The 21,152-nt window shown below is 37.4% G+C and overlaps 3 non-coding genes across 3 annotated transcripts; 2 read left to right on the top strand and 1 right to left on the bottom strand.

The window, feature by feature from the left end:
• Positions 1 to 1,746: 1,746 nt before the first annotated feature.
• On the bottom strand, positions 1,747 to 1,852 carry LOC141635498 (small nucleolar RNA R71). Its single transcript, XR_012540182.1, has one exon. It is a non-coding gene; the product is annotated as a small nucleolar RNA R71 (small nucleolar RNA).
• Positions 1,853 to 8,528: 6,676 nt separating this feature from the next.
• On the top strand, positions 8,529 to 8,635 carry LOC141636322 (small nucleolar RNA R71). Its single transcript, XR_012540941.1, has one exon. It is a non-coding gene; the product is annotated as a small nucleolar RNA R71 (small nucleolar RNA).
• A 1,007-nt stretch (positions 8,636 to 9,642) lies between these two features.
• Positions 9,643 to 9,748, top strand: LOC141636592 (small nucleolar RNA R71). The gene has a single exon (XR_012541198.1). It is a non-coding gene; the product is annotated as a small nucleolar RNA R71 (small nucleolar RNA).
• Positions 9,749 to 21,152: the final 11,404 nt, after the last annotated feature.

Raw genomic sequence — 21,152 nt, 5'->3', positions numbered from 1 at the left:
CAATCGAGTGGTTCTATATCACTCGATCGAGAGGTTTTGGATTTTAGACGGGCTTAATTAACCCGTGTTATGTTATTTCGTGATGGACTTAGTTTTCCTATTTAAGCATTCAATAATTAGGTTATTAAGTACGCTGTTTTACACCACTACATTTTATTCATCTCTAGGAACTCTCTTAATCTTTCCCTTAAACTTTCAACTGTAACTTTCTTCTCCTTAATCTTTTGCTTAGTGGATTTGATCTTTACGCCGGAATAGCTTGAGACTGTAATATCTCTTCTCCTTTTAATCTTAATCTCATTATTTCCTTGCTTTAATCCTTATTTTATTGTCTTAATTATTCTGCCCTAATTTAGTTTATGCATTATTATTTTTATTTAATCATGCCTTCAATTAGATTATTCACTATTATTATTATTATTATTGACAACATTAGTAATATGAGTAGCTAAATTCTTTCATGTTGAGATTAGGAAATCTATGGTAGGAATGTGACAATGTCGCGAATAGACTAGATTGTTTACTTGTGAGAATCTTTACCCATGGCAATTTAATTATAATACCGACTTAGTTGAGTGCATGCTTCTAAGTTACTTTTAATCTGGTTAAATTTACTCCTGGATTGGAAGATTGGACTAAATAGATCTGCTATGAATGGTAGACTACCCTGACGAGGACGAAAGTTAAGTTAGTGGAAATCTATGATAGAAAGTGGACCGGAAGGACCTTTTCTGTATCCATCTCAGAGTAGATTATCTAGGCTATTTGCATTTGAGTCGCTAGACTACCATGATGAACCGAAATCCTGACATGTTCTTTCTCATTTGATCACCATTATTATAATTTCTACCTTTTATTGCTCTCTCTTTACTACTCTTTCCTTTAAGCCTTTATTAGTTTAGAAACAAAATTTAAACCCCCATTTAGTGACCTAAATAGATGGGCCTCTAACAGATATCTTGCCTCCCTGTGGAGATCGACCCGACTTCCCTAGCTATAGTAGTTAGTGCCAGTTGGTTATTTTTGGTAGGTACACAACTAGCCTGTCAAATTTTGGCGCCGTTGCCGAGGAGGCAATAGCCCTATCTGTTCTTGTTTTCGTTTATTTTTATCCGTCTCAGGGAATTTTTATTCCTTGAGACAGTTCTCATTTATCTCTTTCAGTGTTGTGTATGCCCAGGTCAAACAGGTCGGAGTTAGTTCCAGCTGATTCTCAGCCAGAAAGACTATTTTGGCATAGACTCCGTCTGCAAATAGAACTTCGAAAGGAAGACTTGAGTACTTTCGAGCCTGAGCTACAACACTTTTTATTTGCAGAAGACCAGTCTTTTGAAGAAGACAATCTCATTTCTGTCAACAAGCCAGTAAAGATGCCTAACATTGCAAGTCACTCGGAGCCCAAAGCATCCTCGATTCCTAAAGGTTTCAATCTCTAGACTGAGGACGATAACACTTTCGATATCCGTCCATCTTGCATAAATATGGTGGAGAGAAATCTATACCGAGGTGTGGTGGGTGAAGATCCACGAAAGCATATGGAAGTCTTTACTGACTACTGCTCTACTATTACCGCTACTAAGGAAGTAACTCAAGACAAGATAAAGGAAGTGCTTTTTCCTTTTTCTCTGATTGACTAAACCCATGAGTGGCTGACTGATCTTGACCGGACTGCTACTGGTATCACCAACTGGGAGACTCTCGCACTTGCCTTCTACAAAAGATACTTCCCTCCTCAACGCACTAATCAGCTGAGGGGAAAGATTACTAGTTTTAAGCAGGCACCTGATGAGACTTTCTATGAAGCTTGGTGTCGGTTCAAGAATTTGGTGAGGTCTCTTCCTCAACATGGTTTTGATCAGTGGTTCTTGTGCAACTAGTTCTACAATGGGTTGTACGATGACCACAGAGCTATACTTGATGCCTCATCCGACGGGAGATTTCAAAAGAATATTGATGATGATATGGGATGGGGCATTATTGAGGAGATGGCGAACCATTGTGCTGAATATGGGAATCCACGGGACGGTATTCAAACGGTCCATTCGGTTGATAAGGCAGTCGTGGCTCAGCTGGAAGCTATGAATGCCCGGTTTGATAGATCGGAGCTGCAATCTGCTGGAGATCAACAGACGGTTCATCTGTTGACTAGATAGGAAACTATCATTTGTGAGAGGTGTGGAAGCAATGACGGTCATACTGCTATTGACTGTCTAACTGAGAAAGAACAAGTCCTTGCTTTTTAGCAATATAGGCAAGGAGGAGGTTCTTATTACAACAATCAAGGGGCAGTCCATCCCAATTTCAGGTGGACAAGTCAAAATGTTCTTAATCCCACTCCTCCACCGCAGCACCAGCAGTCATATGTCCCTCCTCACAAGGCTCAACAAGGCTTCCAAAAGCCTCCTTATTTTCCTCCACCGAATCAAGGAGCATCATCTTCAAGTGGGGTAAGTGAGCTAGCTGAGTTAAAGACAATGCTTCAGTCGTTGACAAAGCAATGGCAACTAAGTGACCAATAGAAAGAAGCATCCATCAAGTCACTTGAAACTCAAGTTGTTCAACTCGCCGCCAATCAGTCCACGAGGAAACCGGGTCATTTGCCGTCCCAATCTGAGAAGAGTCCACACGAGACGGTAAACTTGATTAATTTGACAAGTGGTCGTTCATATGAAGGACCAAAATTATCAACTTTAGATGACATATCAGACCCGAGGAAGGCCATAAATGCTGATGAACAGTCAGTTGTCGCTGAAAATATGCTTACCATGAAGAATATACTCGATCGACTAGTTTAGAGAAGAGTGACCACGTGAGAGTCCGGTTTTGTTGGTCTTGCAAGGTCGATAGGTCAGCTTTATTTATGGACATCTTATAATTCATTTGCGTATTGACTATTGTAGCTATGACTGTTGATTTCCGTTGCATTAAATTGGTTCAAGTAGACAAGTTATAGCTAGCTCTGAGTTTTCATTTCCGTTCCATTAGTTTGTGTTTAATTTACTCGAGGACGAGTAAAGGTTCGTTTTGGGGAGATTTGATACGTGCATTTTATATAGCATTTTAGTCTTATTTTGCACGTATTTCTATGAACTTTTGTACTGTTTTGTATTGCAATATGCCCCGAATTGGCTACTTTGGTTTGTTTTGTCTGTTTTGCGGAACTGAACCTAAAAGTGGTGAAACCGTACTTTATTCGTCCCATTTTGTATGCATTTTGAGGAGACGGGAATGTTTGGCCTAGTCCGCATGAGTCCCTTGACCTTCAAGGAGCTGACTCTTGAGTTTTTCAGCTCCTTTACCTTCTCTTCGGGCGCTCACGACACTGACCCCACTTGTGCTTTCGTGTCTTTCCGGTTATTTAACCGGACTTTTTCCTGGACTTTAGAGGAGTTTGGTACTAGGCTACGACATTCTTTTATGGGTCATACTGCTGCCCCTAGGAAGGTCATCCGCATGTTGTGGAGGACCTTGGCACAGACTACTTACGAGGAGCGCAAGCTCGCTCAGGTCCACTTTCCCCCTGCCCGATACTTCCTGCGTCTGATGGGTAGTACTATTTTTGGCCGTAAAGAACCAAACAATGTGAATAACATTGAGCTTTCTATTCTGGGCGGGTACCTGAACATTGACAGTGAGGGACCCTTCGTCCTTAAAATTGCTTACCTGACCGCCCAGTACTTTTACACTGTGGGGGAGAAGACCACGAGCACCATCGTCTGCGGTGGCATAACGAACTTCCTTGCCCATTCTCTCTTCCCCGTCTTCTCTCGTGAGTTACCGTACCTAGACACTGATAGGTAACTCGGCATTCCTGCTATGTTGTCCATGTTTTGGCTTTCCTCCGACCACCAGACTTGGAAAATTTCTGGTTCCTTGTCGGAGACCCTTCCTTGCGCCACTCTACCCCTTATCGTTCCTCTGCCCACTGTTAGAGGCAGGTTACCTCCACCTCTACCCATTTACCACCTCCCACCTCCCACTTCAACCACCTCCTACCATGTCCGCTTCTAGGAAGCGGGGGAGACTTGAGACCGGAAAGGGATCCACACCTTCTACGGGTGGCCAGACTTCCACGGCCATTCCTACCCCGATCCCTACTCATACTCCTACTCCTACTCCTATTCCTACTCCTACTCCTACTCCTACTCCTACTCCTACTCGTACTCCCCTACTCCTACTCCTACTCCTACTCCTGCGCCCGACCAGACATAGCCGGTTTACCCGACTAATTTTGTACCTCCTCCACCTTTTGAGGCGTCCGCGGTCCTTGACCAAGGGCGCCGTTAGAGTTTGTTGCTTGAGCTTCTTAGCAGGCAGACTCATATGTAGTGGGACATAGCTCTTACTTTGTTCCCTCTATACGAGTATCACATGAGGCGACACCGTCCCGTCCCTGAGGGTTGGCCACACCCGTCTTTCTAGCGGTACCCAGCTGAGGGGTACCCAGAGCCAGCCAGTGATGAGGAGGAGGGAACAACTGAGGCGGAGGCGCGTACTCAGGCTGAGGAGGCGAGGAGGAGGGAGTAGGAGAGAGACCCGGACTACACTATGACGGTGGAGGACGTGACGGACGAGGCTGACGAGTAGCTGCCCATCTACTCACTTCCCCCAGTTTTTAGGCTGGTTTGGGGAAGTTCGTGTTTTGTATGTACATTCTTGTTCTTTTATTTCTTTTGTCTCCTTTTTTATTTATTATTTTTCCTTCATTTCTTGGCTGTATTTTCCCGTTCCCTGTATATATCTGCTGGTGTATGCTGCAGGACAACGAGGGCGTTGTCCATTTTGGTTTGGGGAGGGTAATGCTTCCTTTTGAGTCTGCATTTGCATTTGTTTTTGCATTTACGTTTTATTTTTCAGCTTGCATTATTTTGATTTATTTCAAAAATCATAAAAATAAAAAAAAATCATAAAATTTGAATAATTAATAAAATATTCACGTTTATTTTTGCATATAGGTTGAGTCGGAACGATTGATTTCCGTGATTATATTGCACTGTAACTTGTCATTTTTACTTGAGCCTTGCACTTTTATTGACAGTTACCAGCTGAGTCTTATGCATAATCTACGAGTTTTTGTTCAAATTTAGCTGACTGTGTAGACTTGACCTGATAAATTGGCAACATACTCTATAATTTCTGAGATTTAGAGCCATATAACTGGTGACATTCATGACCGGTTTACAAAGGAATTGAGAGTAGTACTCCTTGCATAGCATGTTCATCTTTTTGCACATTTATGAAATTCGATTTCTTGTTAATTGTATACATTCGGGTTTGTGATCGGTGTCACATGTAGGGAGGTGCTTGTAAATTTCCTTTTCTTACATTTTTCACCCATTTAGCTCCACTTAAGCCAAATTTAGCCTTTTTGACCCATTAACTACATCCAAACTAAGTCTGTCCATTCAAGCTAGTTTAGTGTGTCTTTTGTGGTATGTTGATCCATTTGCGAGTTTGGCCCGTATGTATTGTTGGAGCTGGTAGAGGAATGGGAAAGGAAGAAAATGAAAAAAGGAAGCATGAGGAAGGAAATGAAAAAAAAAGAAACATGAAAGTAAAAAAAAAAAGAAAAAGAAAAAAGTGAAAAAAGAGTTGGAATTCACGTGAGGCAGAAGAAAAAGAAAGAAAAGTTTGAAAAAATTGATTTGGTTTGTCTGCTTAATTAAGACCGTATTAAAAAAGGGAAGTTTGTGACGGTCTCACTCCTTTGTTCTTATTCATATATTCTTGAGGAGATATTGTATTTGGTTAGTGAGATATGTGCCATGAAGGGCACTTGTGCTTTATTTTCAGTCAGTTGAGATTCGGATGGTTTCATATGGTCCTGTTTAAGAACTAGCTTGGCGCTTTTCCCTCCACCTTCCCATAATTTGTTTTGCCTCTTCCCACCTGAACCTCACATTCCCATATCATTTGTAAGCCCTCGGCTGTGACGGACATTGTTGGTTGGAATGTGTGCATAATAATTGAATCGTATTTCATTTTTGTTGCATGCATGTTATGTAGGTCGCATTTTAGGTGAGTGACTGTTTCTCCTTCTCTCTTATACGTATATAATTCACCCTTTGCTTCATGAGAGAAGAGTGACCACGTGAGACTCCGGTTTTGTTGGTCTTGCAAGGTGGATAGGTCAGCTTTATTTATGGACATCTTATAATTCGTTTGCGTATTGACTGCTGTAGCTATGACTGTTGATTTCTGTTGCATTAAATTGGTTCAAGTAGACAAGTTATAGCTAGCTCTTAGTTTTCATTTCCATTCCATTAGTTTGCATTTAGTTTACTCGAAGACGAGTAAAGGTTCGGTTTGGGGAGATTTGATACGTGCATTTTATATAGCCTTTTTAGTCCTATTTTGCACGTATTTCTATGCACTTTTGTACTGTTTTGTATTGCAATATGCCCCGAATTGTCTACTTTGGTTTGTTTTGTCTGTTTTGCAAAACTGAACCTAAAAGTGGTGAAACCGTACTCTATTCGTCCCATTTTGTATGCATTTTGAGAAGACGGGAATGTTAGAGCGAGATTATGCCTTGGGATGCGTGAAAGGGTGGTCAAAGGAGCAGTCAATGACGAGTTAAAAGCTGACTTGGAGGAAGAACACTCGATCGAGAAGCATTCTGGTTCGATCGAGTGGGTTTGTGAGTAGAAGAAGTCGATCGAGTGCTTTATTGTACTCGATCGAAATGCTGATTTTGGGGTTTCCTCGATCGAGTGATCTTTTTACTCGATCGAGAGGATTAGCTGATGAAGACCTCGATCGAGTGGTTCTATATCACTCGATCGAGAGGTTTTGGATTTTAGACGGGCTTAATTAACCCGTGTTATGTTATTTCGTGATGGACTTAGTTTTCCTATTTAAGCATTCAATAATTAGGTTATTAAGTACACTGTTTTACACCACTACATTTTATTCATCTCTAGGAACTCTCTTAATCTTTCCCTTAAACTTTATACTGTAACTTTCTTCTCCTTAATCTTTTGCTTAGTGGATTTGATCTTTATGCCGGAATCGCTTGAGTTTGTAATATCTCTTCTCCATTTAATCTTAATCTCATTATTTCCTTGCTTTAATCCTTATTTTATTGTCTTAATTATTCTGCCCTAATTTAGTTTATACATTATTATTTTTATTTCATCATGCCTTCAATTAGTTTATTCACTTTTATTATTATTATTGACAATATTAGTAATATGAGTAGCTAAATTCTTTCATGTTGAGATTAGAGAATCCATGGTAGGATTGTGACGATGTAGAGAATAGACTAGATTGTTTACTTGTGAGAATCTGTACCCATGGCAATTTAATTATAATACCGACTTAGTTGAGTGCATGCTTCTATGTTACTTTTATTCTGGTTAAATTTACTCCTGGATCGTAAGATTGGACTAAATAGACCTCCTATGAACAGTAGACTACCCTCACGAGGACGGAAGTTAAGTTAGTGGAAATCTAGGATAGAAAGTGGACCGGAAGGACCTTTCCTGTATCCGTCTCACAGTAGATTATCTAGGCTATTTGCAGTTGAGTCGCTAGAGTACCATGGTGAACCGAAATCCTGACATGTTCTCTCTCATTTGATCAACTTTATTATTATTTTTGCCTTTTATTGCTCTCTCTTTACCGCTCTTTCCTTTAAGCCTTTATTAGTTTAGAAACCAAATTTAAACCCCCATTTAGTGACCTAAATAGACGGACCTCTAACAGATATCTTGCCTCCCTATGGAGATCGACCCAACTTCCCTAGCTATAGTAGTTAGTGCCAGTTGGTTATTTTTGGTAGGTACATGACTAGCCTGTCAATGGTTATATCTTTTGCTTGGCTATCTTTTTGCATTTGAGTGAAAAACTCTTGTTGGTTCTTTTGCATTTGGAGGACCGCTTTTTTAACATCAAAGCCTTGGTCATTGGATTGATTGTAAGAGGGTTGATTTTGATAACCTTGGCTTTGGTAAAAGGGTCTTTGAGCTTGTTTTATCATTGGAGGTGGGGTGTATGTTGGTTGAGGATTTTGAACATTTTGGCTTTTGTATGAAAGATTGGGATGGAATTTGGTATTCTCATTGTAATAGTTGGAATAATGGGTACGACTCTTGTATGCTTAGAAAGCATTCACTTGTTCACTTGTTCCCCTACATTCACTTTGGTCATGTCCCAAAGTTCCACAACTCTCACATACTTCACTTGGAATTGATAATGATGCCACCATAGGATTAACATGTCGCTTGGGTGATTTGGAGGCCTCTTTAAGTTTAGCTATGGCCTTCTCAAACTTCAAATTAATGGTGTCAATGTGAGCACTTAGTTGAGCACCCAATTAAGTAATGTAATCCACCTCATGCTTTCCTCCTCTACTAGCCTTCCGAGGTCTACTATATTGCGAGTTATGGACCGCCATTTCTTAAATTTTGTTCCATGTTTGATTGTCATCAACTTCGGTGAACATACCATTTGATCCCATATTGAGATTGTTTCGGGAGTTCTCATATAGACCATTCCAAAATTGTTGCACAAGGAACCACTCGCTAAGTCCATGGTGTGGACAAGAACGACAAGTGTCCTTAAATCTCTTCCATGCTTCATACAAAGATTCCTCGTCCCTTTGTTTGAACCCGGTGATTTGGGCTCTCAACATGTTTAGTCTTTTCCGGAGGATAGAATTTCTTATAGAAAGCTAGTGCCAATTTCTTCCAAGAATCAATACTAAGAGTAGCCTTGTCTAGGCTTTTCTACCATTGTTTCGCGGAACCAATCAAAGAAAAAGGAAATAAGACCCATCGGATTTGGTCTTGAGTAACTTCGGTTTGGGAAATCGCATCACAATAGTCACAAAAAGTCTCCATATGTGAGTGAGGGTCTTCACTAGGCATCCCTCCAAATTGACTTCTCTCAACTAATTGTATGAATGAGGATTTGGCAATGAAATTACCGGTTAAATGTTGTGGTGTAGGAGTACCATTTGGTAGGTTCTCCTCGGTTGGTACGGAATGTGATGAGAATTTAGGCATTGTGGGTTGATTTTCTGCTGGGTTTTGTATAAGGTTATCCTCTCATTCTCTTGCAAAAGGGTTGGTAAACTCAATGTTATTTGGTTGAATGTTCACAATTTCTCCAATACCTCTCAAAGTACCTCTATGGTTGTTGCTGCTGCGGTGGAGGAGTTGGATTGAGCACAATTTTACTTGTCCACCTCAGGTTGGGGTGGACTGCCCCTTGGTTATTATAATAGGATCCCCTCCTTGCATGTATTGTTGAAAATCAAGGACCTGTTCCTTCTCTATAAGACAGTCAATAGGAGTATGACCGTCGTAGCTCCCACACCTCTCACATGCAACGGTGTCCTGTCTAGTAAGCAAATGAACCGTCTGTGGTTCCCCAGCAGATTGTATCTCTAATCTATCAAAACGGGCATTCATGGCTTCCAGCTGAGCCACGACTGCCTTATAAACCGCGTGAATTATTCGAATACTGTCCCATGGGTTCCCATACTCAGCACAATGGGTTGCCATCTCCTCAATAATGGCCCATCCCTTATCATCATCAGTATTCTTTTGAAATCTTCCGTTGGATGATGCGTTAAGTATAGCTATGTGGTCATCGTACAGCCCATTGTAGAACTGATTGGACAGAAACCACGGATCAAAACCATGGTGAGGAAGAGACCTCACCAACCTCTTGAACCGACACCAAGCTTCATAGAAGGTCTCATCAGGTGCTTGCTTGAAACTAGTGATCTTTGCCCTCATCTGATTGGTGCGTTGCGGAGGGAAATATCTCTTATAAAAAGCAAGAGCAAGGGTCTCCCAGTCTATGATCCCTGCGGCCGTCTGGTCCAAGTCGGTCAGCCACTCCCTGGCTGAGTCTGTCAAAGAAAAAGGAAACAACACCTCCCTAATCTTGTCTTGAGTTACCCCCCTTTGTGGCGGGGATAGTAGAACAGTAGTCCGTAAAGACCTGCCTATGCTTCCTTGGGTCTTCACCTGCCACACCTCTAAAGAGATTTCTCTCCACCAGATTGATATAGGACGGACGGATGTCAAAAGTATTACCATCCTCAGTCTGGAGGTTGAAACCCTTAGGAATAGATGATGCTTTAGGCTCCGAATGACTTGCATTATTCAACATCTTTACTGGTTGGTTTACAGAACTGAGATTATCTTCTACTAAAGATTGATCTTATGTAAATAGGAAATGCTGCAGCTCGGGTTCGAAAGTACTCAAGTCTTCCTTTCGGGATTCTCTTTGCAGACGGAGTCTATGCCTAAACAGTCGCTCTAGCTCAGAATCAGCTGAAACTAACTGCAACCTATTTGACCTAGGCATACACAACACTGAAAGAAATAAATAAGAACTGTCTCAGGGAATAAGAATTCCCTGAGATGGATAAAATAAACGAAAGAAAAAACAGATAGGGCAATTGCCTCCCCGGCAACGGCGCCAAAATTTGACAGGGCATTTGTATACCTATAAAAAATAACTAACTAAACTAACTATATAGCTAGGGAAGTCAGGTCGATCTCCACATGGAGGCAAGATATCTGTAAAAGGTTTGTCTATTCGGTCATAAGTGGGGGTTTGTATATTTGGTTTTCTAAAATAAATAAAGGCTTAAAGGAAAGAGTAGTAAAGGAAGAGCAGTAAAAACAAAAAAAATCTAATAAAGATGATCAATAAAGAAGGAACATGTGGGGATTTCGGTTTACTATGGTAGCCTAATGACTCAACTGCAAACAGTTTAGATGAATTACTGCGAGACGGATATTGAAAGGTCCTTTCGGTCCATTTTCTATCCTAGATTTCCACTAACTTAACTTCCGTCCTCGTCAGGGTAGTCTACTATTCATAGCAGGTCTATTTAGTCCAATCTTTCGATCCAGGAATAAATTTAACCAGATTAAAGGGTAACTTAGAAGCGTGCACTCAACTAAGTCGGTAAATACAATTAAATTGCCATGGGGACAAAGTCTCACAAATAAGCCATCTAACCTATTCACTACATCGTCACATTTCTACCATAGATCCCCTAGTCCCAACATGAATCAAATTAGCTACTTATATTATTAATATTGTCAAGACTAATAATTATGAATGAACTAATGGCAAACATACTGAAATAATAATTAAATCGCATAAAAGGGATTAGGGAAGAAATTAAGATTACTAAACAAGATAATCAAATCAAACGAATAATAGATTAAGAATAATGGAGAGTAAGAGATTACAATCGCGAGAATTCCGGCATAAAGAACACAAGATCCAAGCAAAATAACCCTGGAAGCAAAAGTTACACTGAAGGGAGAAAAGCAGCGTTCAAGAGTAGTGTAAAAATGAGAGATGAAAAGATAGATCCTAATGACCTAATTATTATGTGTTTAAATTGAAATTAGCGAAGTCCATAAACTATAATAGGTAACACGGACTAATTAAGGCCCGTGAGATACCAAACCACTCGATCGAGCAGTTTGAAACAGCTCGATCGAGGACTTCTGCAGGTAATCTACTCGATCGACCAAAATTGTTACTCGATCGAGCATCCTTGAATTCCAGCTTTGTCGATCGAGTAGAATAAACAGCTCGATCGACCTCCTCAGCCAATAAAACCACTCGATCGACTAATAAATGTACTCAATCGAGTATTCTTCCTCTGAAACAACCCCAACTCGTAGCCGAGCGCTTCGTAGACCACTCCTTCACGCATCCCAATGCAGTATCTCGCTCCGAAATTCCCGTCACCTCAAAATGCATGCAAAGCAGGACGAAAATGGTACGATTCTACTACTTTCACGTTCATTCCTACAAGATAGACAAAACGAACCAAAGTAGCCAATTCGGGGCAAAATGCAATATAAATAGCACAAAAGTATATGGAAATACGTGCAAAAATAGACTAAAAAGAATATACAAAATGCACGCATCAAATCTCCCCAAACCGAACCTTTACTCGTCCTCGAGTGAACTAAAATGCAACTAATGGAACGGGAATGAAAACTCACAGCTAGCAATAACTTGTCTACTTGAACCAATTTAATGCAACAAAACTAACAGTTACAGTTGTAGCAGTCAATACGCAAACGAGTTATGAGTTGTTCAGAAATAAAGCCGACCTATCGACCTTGCAAGACCAACAAAATCGGACTCTCATGTGGTCACTCTTCTCTCATGAAGCAAATGGTGAATTATATGTGATTGAGATAAAGAGAAATAGTCACTCACCTAAACTGCGACCTACATAGCATGCATGCAACAAAAATGAAAGACGATTCAAGTACTAATGCACACAATCCAACCAATAATGTCCGTCACAGCCGAGGGCATACAAATGATATGGGAATAGTGAGGTTCAGGTGAGAAAAGGCAAAACAAGTTATGGAAATGTGGAGGTAAAAGCATCAAGCTAATTCCTAACAGGACCATATAACACCGTCTGAATCTCAACTGACTAAAAAATAAACACAAGTGCCCTTCATTTGGCACACAACTCACCTTCCATATACACTATCTCCTCAAAAATATATGAATAAGAACGGAGGACTTAGACGGTCACAAACTTCCCTTTTTTAATACCGTCTTAATGAATAAAATAAAGCAAATTAATAACTTTTTCAAACCTTTTTTCTTCTTTTTCTTGCTTACGTGATTCACACTTTCTTTTTTTCATTTTTTTTCTCTTTTTCTTTTTTCTTTTTCTTCACGTCTTTTTTTTTTTTTTTTTGCCATTCTCATATTCCTTTTCGTCATACTCCACCAACTCCAATAATATACATGTTGGGAAATGTGTCCTCGACAATAGTGCGATCACATGATTTAATATCATAATTAAATCTCATATTAAGAATACGTGAGGGATGATTTATTATATAATCAACTGATCGTCATTAATCGGTAATGATTGGCTGACTAGAGTTTGACATTACTGTCGTGTGACGGTGGTGGTCAGTTGATCCCTTAAGGTCACACCTAAAGGACAATTCCCTTAATGGATAAATTTGTTAATTGTATGACGATACAAGGTAATCAATTCCTTAAAAGTGAACAATTTACTTGTGAGAGAGAATATTGATATCTTATTGTAATGGGATTAAATAAGATTTATTTTAGTAATAAAAATGCTTTGTTACTAAAATTGATTATTGTTTGAGAAACAATAGAGATAAGAATGAATGGTTGATTATAATTACAAGATGTTGTGAATTTTAATTAGTTGACCCATTTTATTAATATGATCAAGTATCATTAGTCAATTTGTTGGAGGTAATTTAATTAATTTGTAAAATGATATTTATGTGATAAATATGCATTAAAATTAATTAATAACATGTATCATACTACATGTGACAAATTGTGTGACTAATGAAAATTGACAAAATAAAATGGTAGTCCATATTAAGGAGGTTGGACCGAAATGGAGGGTGTGTTAGTGGGTTTTTGGTTGTTTTATTTTAATTAATAAAATGGTATGATGATACCTATCTACAACTAGCCTTAGACCTATTCTTACACATCCTACACTACTAATTCTTGTGAAGATAAAAAGAGAAAAGTGAGATGCCCTTTTGGACATACCCACCCGGCCACACCTCTCCATAAGAGGACTTTTGTCCCCATTTTTCCACTACTACTCATTCATTTTTACATCTCATGCAAAATTCTCCTCCTTCTCTCTAGTTTTCTCTAACAAGTTTTTGGAGATTCGCAAGCATTTGTTCATCCATTTTAATATCACAATAACATTACTAGTGTAGTAATAATAATAATATTAGAATCATTTTAAGGTTACTAGTATAATAATCTAGTTAATTAGTATACTAGTTTAAGGGTAAGTCTTGGGTGCAATCTAAGGAGGATTTCTATACTTGGGATCCTGGAGAATCATCCATCATATTAAGCTCAAGAACAAGTGAAGGAAGGTGACCTTACTTGTGCCCTATATTTCGAACCATATAGCAATGTAAAGGACATTATTGTTTTTCTTATAAATCTTTCATTTTGTTATGCATGCACTAGATCTAAAGAACATATAATTAACAAGTTAATTAGTTCACTATTAGAGGAGTCTAATAATAGGTATATGAACCTAACAGGTGGTATCAGAGCATAATGATGTTGCATGCATAATCGGTTATTGTTTTTCTGAGTTAAAAGGTTAACATATAAAACTAAAAATTTGTGATTTATAAGTATAAGCCACGAAATCATCATGCATGTTATATATTCTGGTCCTAAAATGTTTTTAGGTCATTTTTATGATTTATGGAAATTTATTGCTCATTTTAATGATTTTTAGTGATTTTATTACATTTTTATGATTAAAATGAACTTTTATTCCCTAAAATAAGTTAACCTTCACTACTGGACGTGGTATTTTAGTATGACCTCACATGAATATTTTATGTATTTCATGTAAAATATCATATTAATGTGATTAATATTTCATGATTTATGAATTTTTAGTGGAAAAATGGCATAAATAGAGGTTAAAATGACTAAATTTGGTTAAACTTACTTTCTGACCTTGAAAATTTTATATGACCTCACATGCACATTTTACAAGTTTTGTGTAAAATCTCGTATTAATTGGATTAATATTGCATGATTTATAATTTTTATGAGATAAAAATGGATTAAAAGAGGCAAAATGGTTAAAAATAGTTAAATTTCGAATTGGGCCATGAAACAAAAATATGTTGTCACATGCATAATTTACAGAGTGTATGTAAATTCCGAGATTAAAAGATCTCTTTTAGCATGATTTATGGATTTTTAGAGTAAAAATGGCATAAATAGAGATTATTTTAGCATAAATAGCTAAAACAATTTGTATGGCATGAGAAAATAATTTTAGGTTGCATAAATATCCCACTAATCAGATCTAAGGTTGTAAAAACTATTGGAGTAATTTTTGGATACTTTAAATATTTTATGAGATAAAACCGATAAAATACAACTATATTTTCTCAAAATTAATTCGAAAATTTTAACCATGATTTTTGACATTACGTGTGATATGGACTTATTCCAGAATGTTCAAAAATTTAAAATTTAAAATTCAAATTTCAAATTTTTATAATTTAATTTGGATTTATTTCATAAATAATATGATTTTAAGGTAAAAAATGAGCATAAAATTAAATCAAGTTGAATTATTGTCAAAAATTATGTGATAACTAATTTTTGAGTCCTAAAAAGTGTTGGGATAATTAACTTGATCTTAGATGTGATTTAAGTGTTAATTAGTGATTTTAAAAGGTTATTATCACGCATTTCCATGAAATCGGGTTATAGATATACGACATAAGTTAAATAGGGCGATTTGGACCATCATTTGGCATGATAGGTACATATTATAATACTGCATATTTCAATTGTTGAATGTCTTTTATTTATATAATTTTGAATTATGTAATTTTATCTTAGTATGGCGTTAGTTTAATCGATATTACCCGTAATGAAAGGGAATATTGATTCGGTTGTAATTTAATGTGATCTCGTATCACTTTTACAAATATATAATAGGAATAGATTTGTATTTTTATTATTATTTGTAATTATGGAGTATCTTGAAAGACGGTGCCATTCGGAAAGGTGATCCGACGAAGACGACGTTCTTGGGAGGCGTGCCACTTGAAGATGAAAGGGACCAAAGGAGTTGGTTTCCGAAAATGTAATACATTATTTGATTTTCTATTTTTTTTAGGAAGGCCATACTAGGAATTTTATTATTGCCTTGCATTTCTTTTAATATGTTACATGCATTGCCAAATTGCCATAACAACACATGCATATCATATCGAGTCATCGACCGTGTCAATTATCATTATCGTAGTTCACCGCTTTAGTTCTCTTAAAACGTGGTAGATAATAAATTGACAAGACCTCCCATATACAATAAATTGAGAATTAGCCTTGCCAAAAAGTAGAAACCTATGAAGTACCAATTTCCTAAGGGAGTTGAGCCGGCTTTACCGTAATACAAACCTTGTTACATTGGCGAAGTGGGGTAGTAAAATGTTATTACATCGAAATTTGGATTGAGCTCAACGGAAGTATTCGTGACCGTAGTCGCATGTGTTTCGTGCTAAAGATAAGAATTAGAGTACTTTTTATCGACAGAGAGTTGTAAAAGTAGAATCGATTAAGAGGTTAATCCACCGAGTTATATTAATAAGGGATGACTCGGCTTACCGTACCCGTATTAATATGAATTTGGATCTCGGAATCATTTATGTTATTTGGGTGGAGGTCACTACATAGATGCTTAAATACTTGTATTAAAATATACGAGTACTATAAAACGATAGATGTTAGATAATTCCATCATTTCCTATTTTGTAGTCAAATTTATTTTATCAACCGCAATGGCAACTCCAATCACGTCCGCATCCACTAGTTCCACCACGCTTACCAATGTGTCATGGCTCCGATCCTTCATTGATCGATGTAAGTTAGAAAATAATGGATCCAATTTCGCCGATTGGGACTCGCAACTTCGCTTGGCCACGGAGGGTGACGACAAGCTTCGTTACCTTACCAAGGCATCTCCCACCGAACCTAATTCTAGGTCCACCGCCGCCGCTAGGTTAGCCTATGAGGTTTACCAAACGGAGTCGGCCGCGATAAAAAATGTGTTGATCTTTGCTATGGAGGCCGAACTCCAACGAACTGCTATTAAAATTAGCACCGCTCATGAGATCTACATGAAGCTTGTGAACATGTTTTTACGAGCTCCTAGGGTCATACAATATGAGGCGGCCTCCGCATTCTTTGATCTTAACATCAAGGAGGGCCAAAAAGTGAGCCCTCATGTGCTCAAGTTGATGGAGCATGTTGAGACCTTGAAAACGCATAAGGTGGAGATTCCCGATGAACTCGTGGTTGATCGCATCCTTCATTCCCTCTACAAAATCAAAGCATATGTTCAATTCCGAGTGAATTTTAATATGCAAGATAAGAAAGTTTCCCTTGATGAGTTGCACAAAATGCTTGTGCAAGCCGAAAGGGACATGGGGCTAAGTGTTAGCACCACCAAAGATGTGCTCAATGTCAATCGTAAAAGCAAGGGAACCTTCAAGAAGAGCGGGAAAAAGGGGAAGAAACGAACTCCCAACAGGAATGTAGCTAAATCTTGTGATGCTAGTACCTCCAAGCCCAAGTACAGTGCTCCCACCGGGGACAAGTGTCACTATTGTTGTGGAGTTGGGCATTAGAAGAGAAACTGTTCCAAATACCTTGGCGATATCAAAGCTGGAAAGGTTATTCCAGTAGGTATATAACTATCTCTATCTTTTATTTTTCGATCTCAACTTTGGTATGTTGATACAAGTTGTGATGATTACCCTTTTTATTGTAAATAGGGCCTCCTACCAAGGACAAAGGCAAGGAGAAGCAAGCCTAGAGGATCATGTGGGAAGCTAGAGTAGCCAACCGTGGTGATGGATCAATGGAAGCTTGGCTTTAATTTGCTTTGTCTTTAATTTTATGATGTATTTGAAGTTTTTAGAACTATTTTGATTTCCTTGTGTGACTTGGAAATTGGTTTTTAATCCTTTAAACAATTGTTGTGCTTTAGATATTTGTGGTTTGGTTTTCAACCCAAATTACTTGTTCTATCACTTGTTCTAAAATCATCATCATAAATAACTTGCGTAGAGAAACATTAGATAAACAACACAAATTGATTCAATAGACGATTATGATGATTAGATGTCCATAAGCTATGAATTTTATTCTCCTTATGTCTTTGTTACTTAAAGTAACAACTTACTTATATAAGATCAATTATAAAGTTTTAATGAGCTTTTGAACTCATCAAGTAGGGAATTTACGATACCATATGGACACATTATTCTAAACGGATGGTCAACCAGGATATACCTGGAATAGAGAGTCTATTAAACAGATGACATGGATAAGACTCGTATATTATCAAGCTGCCATGTTAGGATGGCTTTTTGAAAGCTAATACATAGTCTAGGTAAAATCCTAATACTCCGTTAAATATATATGTTTGTGACTCACAAAGCTATCTCTCAAGAATATAGATGTATTTCTGAGAGATAGAGTGGGAGTAGATTGAATAGTCACAAACATCTATTACAGTTAAAATATTACTTTGTGAAAGTAATAGAATTATAGAGTGGGAGTTGGTATTGAACTATAGTCTATGAAGATAGAATGAGAGCATAGTTCAGTGGGAGTTTATTGCACATGTCTTATTGTTTAAAAATATTACTTTGTAAAAGTGATAGTATCATGACCATGTTACATACGAGCCATTGCATTACAATCCGAAAATGGTTACTCATGAGTAGATTTACTTTAAAGTGAGGGCCTCTTTAAAGGTGAATAGAGCTTCAGAGTACACAAATGCATAATATTTACATGAAGATGTTGATCGAGATAAATTGTGTTAGGAATTGCCGCATTTCATTTTTATGAAGAATGGCAAATAGAATTCGCTTTTATAAAATGGGAATTTAGAGAAGGAAGTGTTTTGAACACAAAATCTTAGATAAAGATTTAAGAGTCCTAACATCTTATGCGTAGCTTTCTTAAGTGATCCTAGTATAATCTTAATTAAGCATTAAAGGATTATACTTTTCATGTGATAATAGTGAATGGTTTCATTTACATGATTGAAGAATCATGATTATACATGAAATTAAGTGGGAGCTAGAATCATTTTCTCCATGTCTTATATGTTGATCACATATTACTTATTGAGAATAATGTACCAATGCTCTCTTCTGGCAAGAGTGATTAGGAGACTTGGAAAGGGATGCAAAGTATTCTAGATTTTAAATCTATGTGAGAGAATATTGACATAGAGTTGAGAGTCTTATGACAATAAGATCTTTCATACCTGCTATAAATCAACAAGGTTAAATAGGCTATTCATGTTGATAGAAGTGGAAATACTATGATGGAGTCATAGTTATTCACTAAACCTATTAAGTTGTTGATCACATGAAATCGATTGCTAATGTTTCCGCCATTAGAACGATCATGTATGCCAACAGACGCACATGCCATGATGTGATATATGCTAAGAACATGATAAGTCAATAAGAAGATAATTCCCATGATATGGCTTGTGAAAGCCTTAAAGAACATCCTTGAGATTCTTGAGAAGAATTAAGGATTCGTTCATATGTTTGGATGATAAACTAAGTTATGTGTTGAAGGGTTGCACAAACTTTAGTTTATAAATCAAAAAGGATTTATTGAAATCCTAGGATGCATTATTGACTAAGGAGTAAGAGACTAGAAAAGTGTTTTAGTTTCGTGCATTGCAAATTTTACAAAAGGAATCCAAGTAAATTGTGATGAAATCGTCAATGTAGGGATTAAGGGTGAATCCCTCTACAAATGATTTTGTCACAAATTATAGGATCATCTTTCAAGTTAAAGAGCCCAAGTCTAGTAAGAAGTCTAGACACATACTTGGATAAATTCATGTCATTAGAGATGACATTGAATGGAAGGAAATAGCAATTTATAAAGTTGGAATATATGGATATCGGGAATATCTACTTTCCAAGCTTTTATTGCATCTAAACTAGTGTTAATAATACACTAAAGATTATAAGATATGAAGTAGTAATAGTGTATTGACTATTCATATGTGATAATCACATTTATCGTTTGAGTTTCATTAAACTCACCCGCTACATTGTCGTATCCGAATGGGTTGTAGAGACAAATTGAACCCCATTAAAGTGAACTGGATTGACAAGGTATTTGCCCCTAGTTACTTATATGAGGTGACGTCTCGAAGTGACTAGAGTGTGATGCGATTGATGGCAAGTTCAAGTGACATAGAGTCATATGGGATGACTAGTCGATCACATAGGCAGACTGTATGGGACACTCTATCGAGCAGTGACCGCTTATAGAGTTCTGGTAATTCATAAAGCCTGGTCGTGGCAAGAGCTACTATAGTATTCTTATGAGTCAATTCTTTTGACTAGAGACTATTCGCCCAAGTTGGCACAACTTCTGATTAGCTTTGATTTATACTCTACGATTTCGTAAATGAGGTCAAACTGGGTATATTTTGGGTTATGATGGACTGTGGCTAAAGGAAGGGAATAGGGCGATAGGAATTGTCCACCCCTTGTCAGGGTTATATGAATCTCGAGGCCACTCGAGGAGTAATTAACTGGAAATGCGTGGCCACGATCGGAAGGTTTCTATGATAGATAATTTCGGCCTGACAGTTAATCTCCAGATCGAGAAAACCACTCAAGATATGATCAAGTGCATGTACGACCTGCAAGACACCTTGCATTGAGTGGGAGATTGTAATAGGACAAGAGAAATGGTGACGCACACTTGTCTCGGACAAGTGGGAGATTGTTGGGAAATGTGTCCTCGACAATAGTGCGATCAAATGATTTAATATCATAATTAAATCTCTTATTAAGAATACGTGAGGGATGATTTATTATATAATCAACTGATCGTAATTAATCGGTAATGATTGGCTGACTAGAGTTTGACATTACTGTCGTGTGACGGTGGTGGTCAGTTGATCCCTTAAGGTCACACCTAAAGGACAATTCCCTTAATGGATAAATTGGTTAATTGTATGATGATACAAGGTAATCCAATTCCTTAAAAGTGAACAATTTACTTGTGAGAGAGAATATTGATATCTTATTGTAATGGGATTAAATAAGATTTATTTTAGTAACAAAAATGCTTTGTTACTAAAATTGATTATTGTTTGAGAAACAATAGAGATAAGAATGAATGGTTGATTATAATTACAAGATGTTGTGAATTATAATTAGTTGACCCATTTTATTAATATGATCAAGTATCATTAGTCAATTTGTTGGAGGTAATTTAATTAATTTGTAAAATGATATTTATGTGATAAATATGCATTAAAATTAATTAATAACATGTATCATACTACATGTGACATATTGTGTGACTAATGACAAATTGACAAAATAAAATGGTAGTCCATATTAAGGAGTTTGGACCAAAATGGAGGGTGTGTTAGTGGATTTTTGGTTGTTTTATTTTAATTAACAAAATGGCATGATGATACCTATCTACAACTAGCCTTAGACCTATTCTTACACATCCTACACTACTAATTCTTGTGAAGATGAAAAGAGAAAAGTGAGATGCCCTTTTGGACA

The sequence above is a fragment of the Silene latifolia genome, chromosome Y (assembly GCF_048544455.1).
Source record: "Silene latifolia isolate original U9 population chromosome Y, ASM4854445v1, whole genome shotgun sequence".
Taxonomy (NCBI): Eukaryota; Viridiplantae; Streptophyta; class Magnoliopsida; order Caryophyllales; family Caryophyllaceae; genus Silene; species Silene latifolia.
The sequence above is the reverse complement of the archived record's forward strand: the minus strand, read 5'-3'. Positions and strand labels throughout refer to the sequence as shown.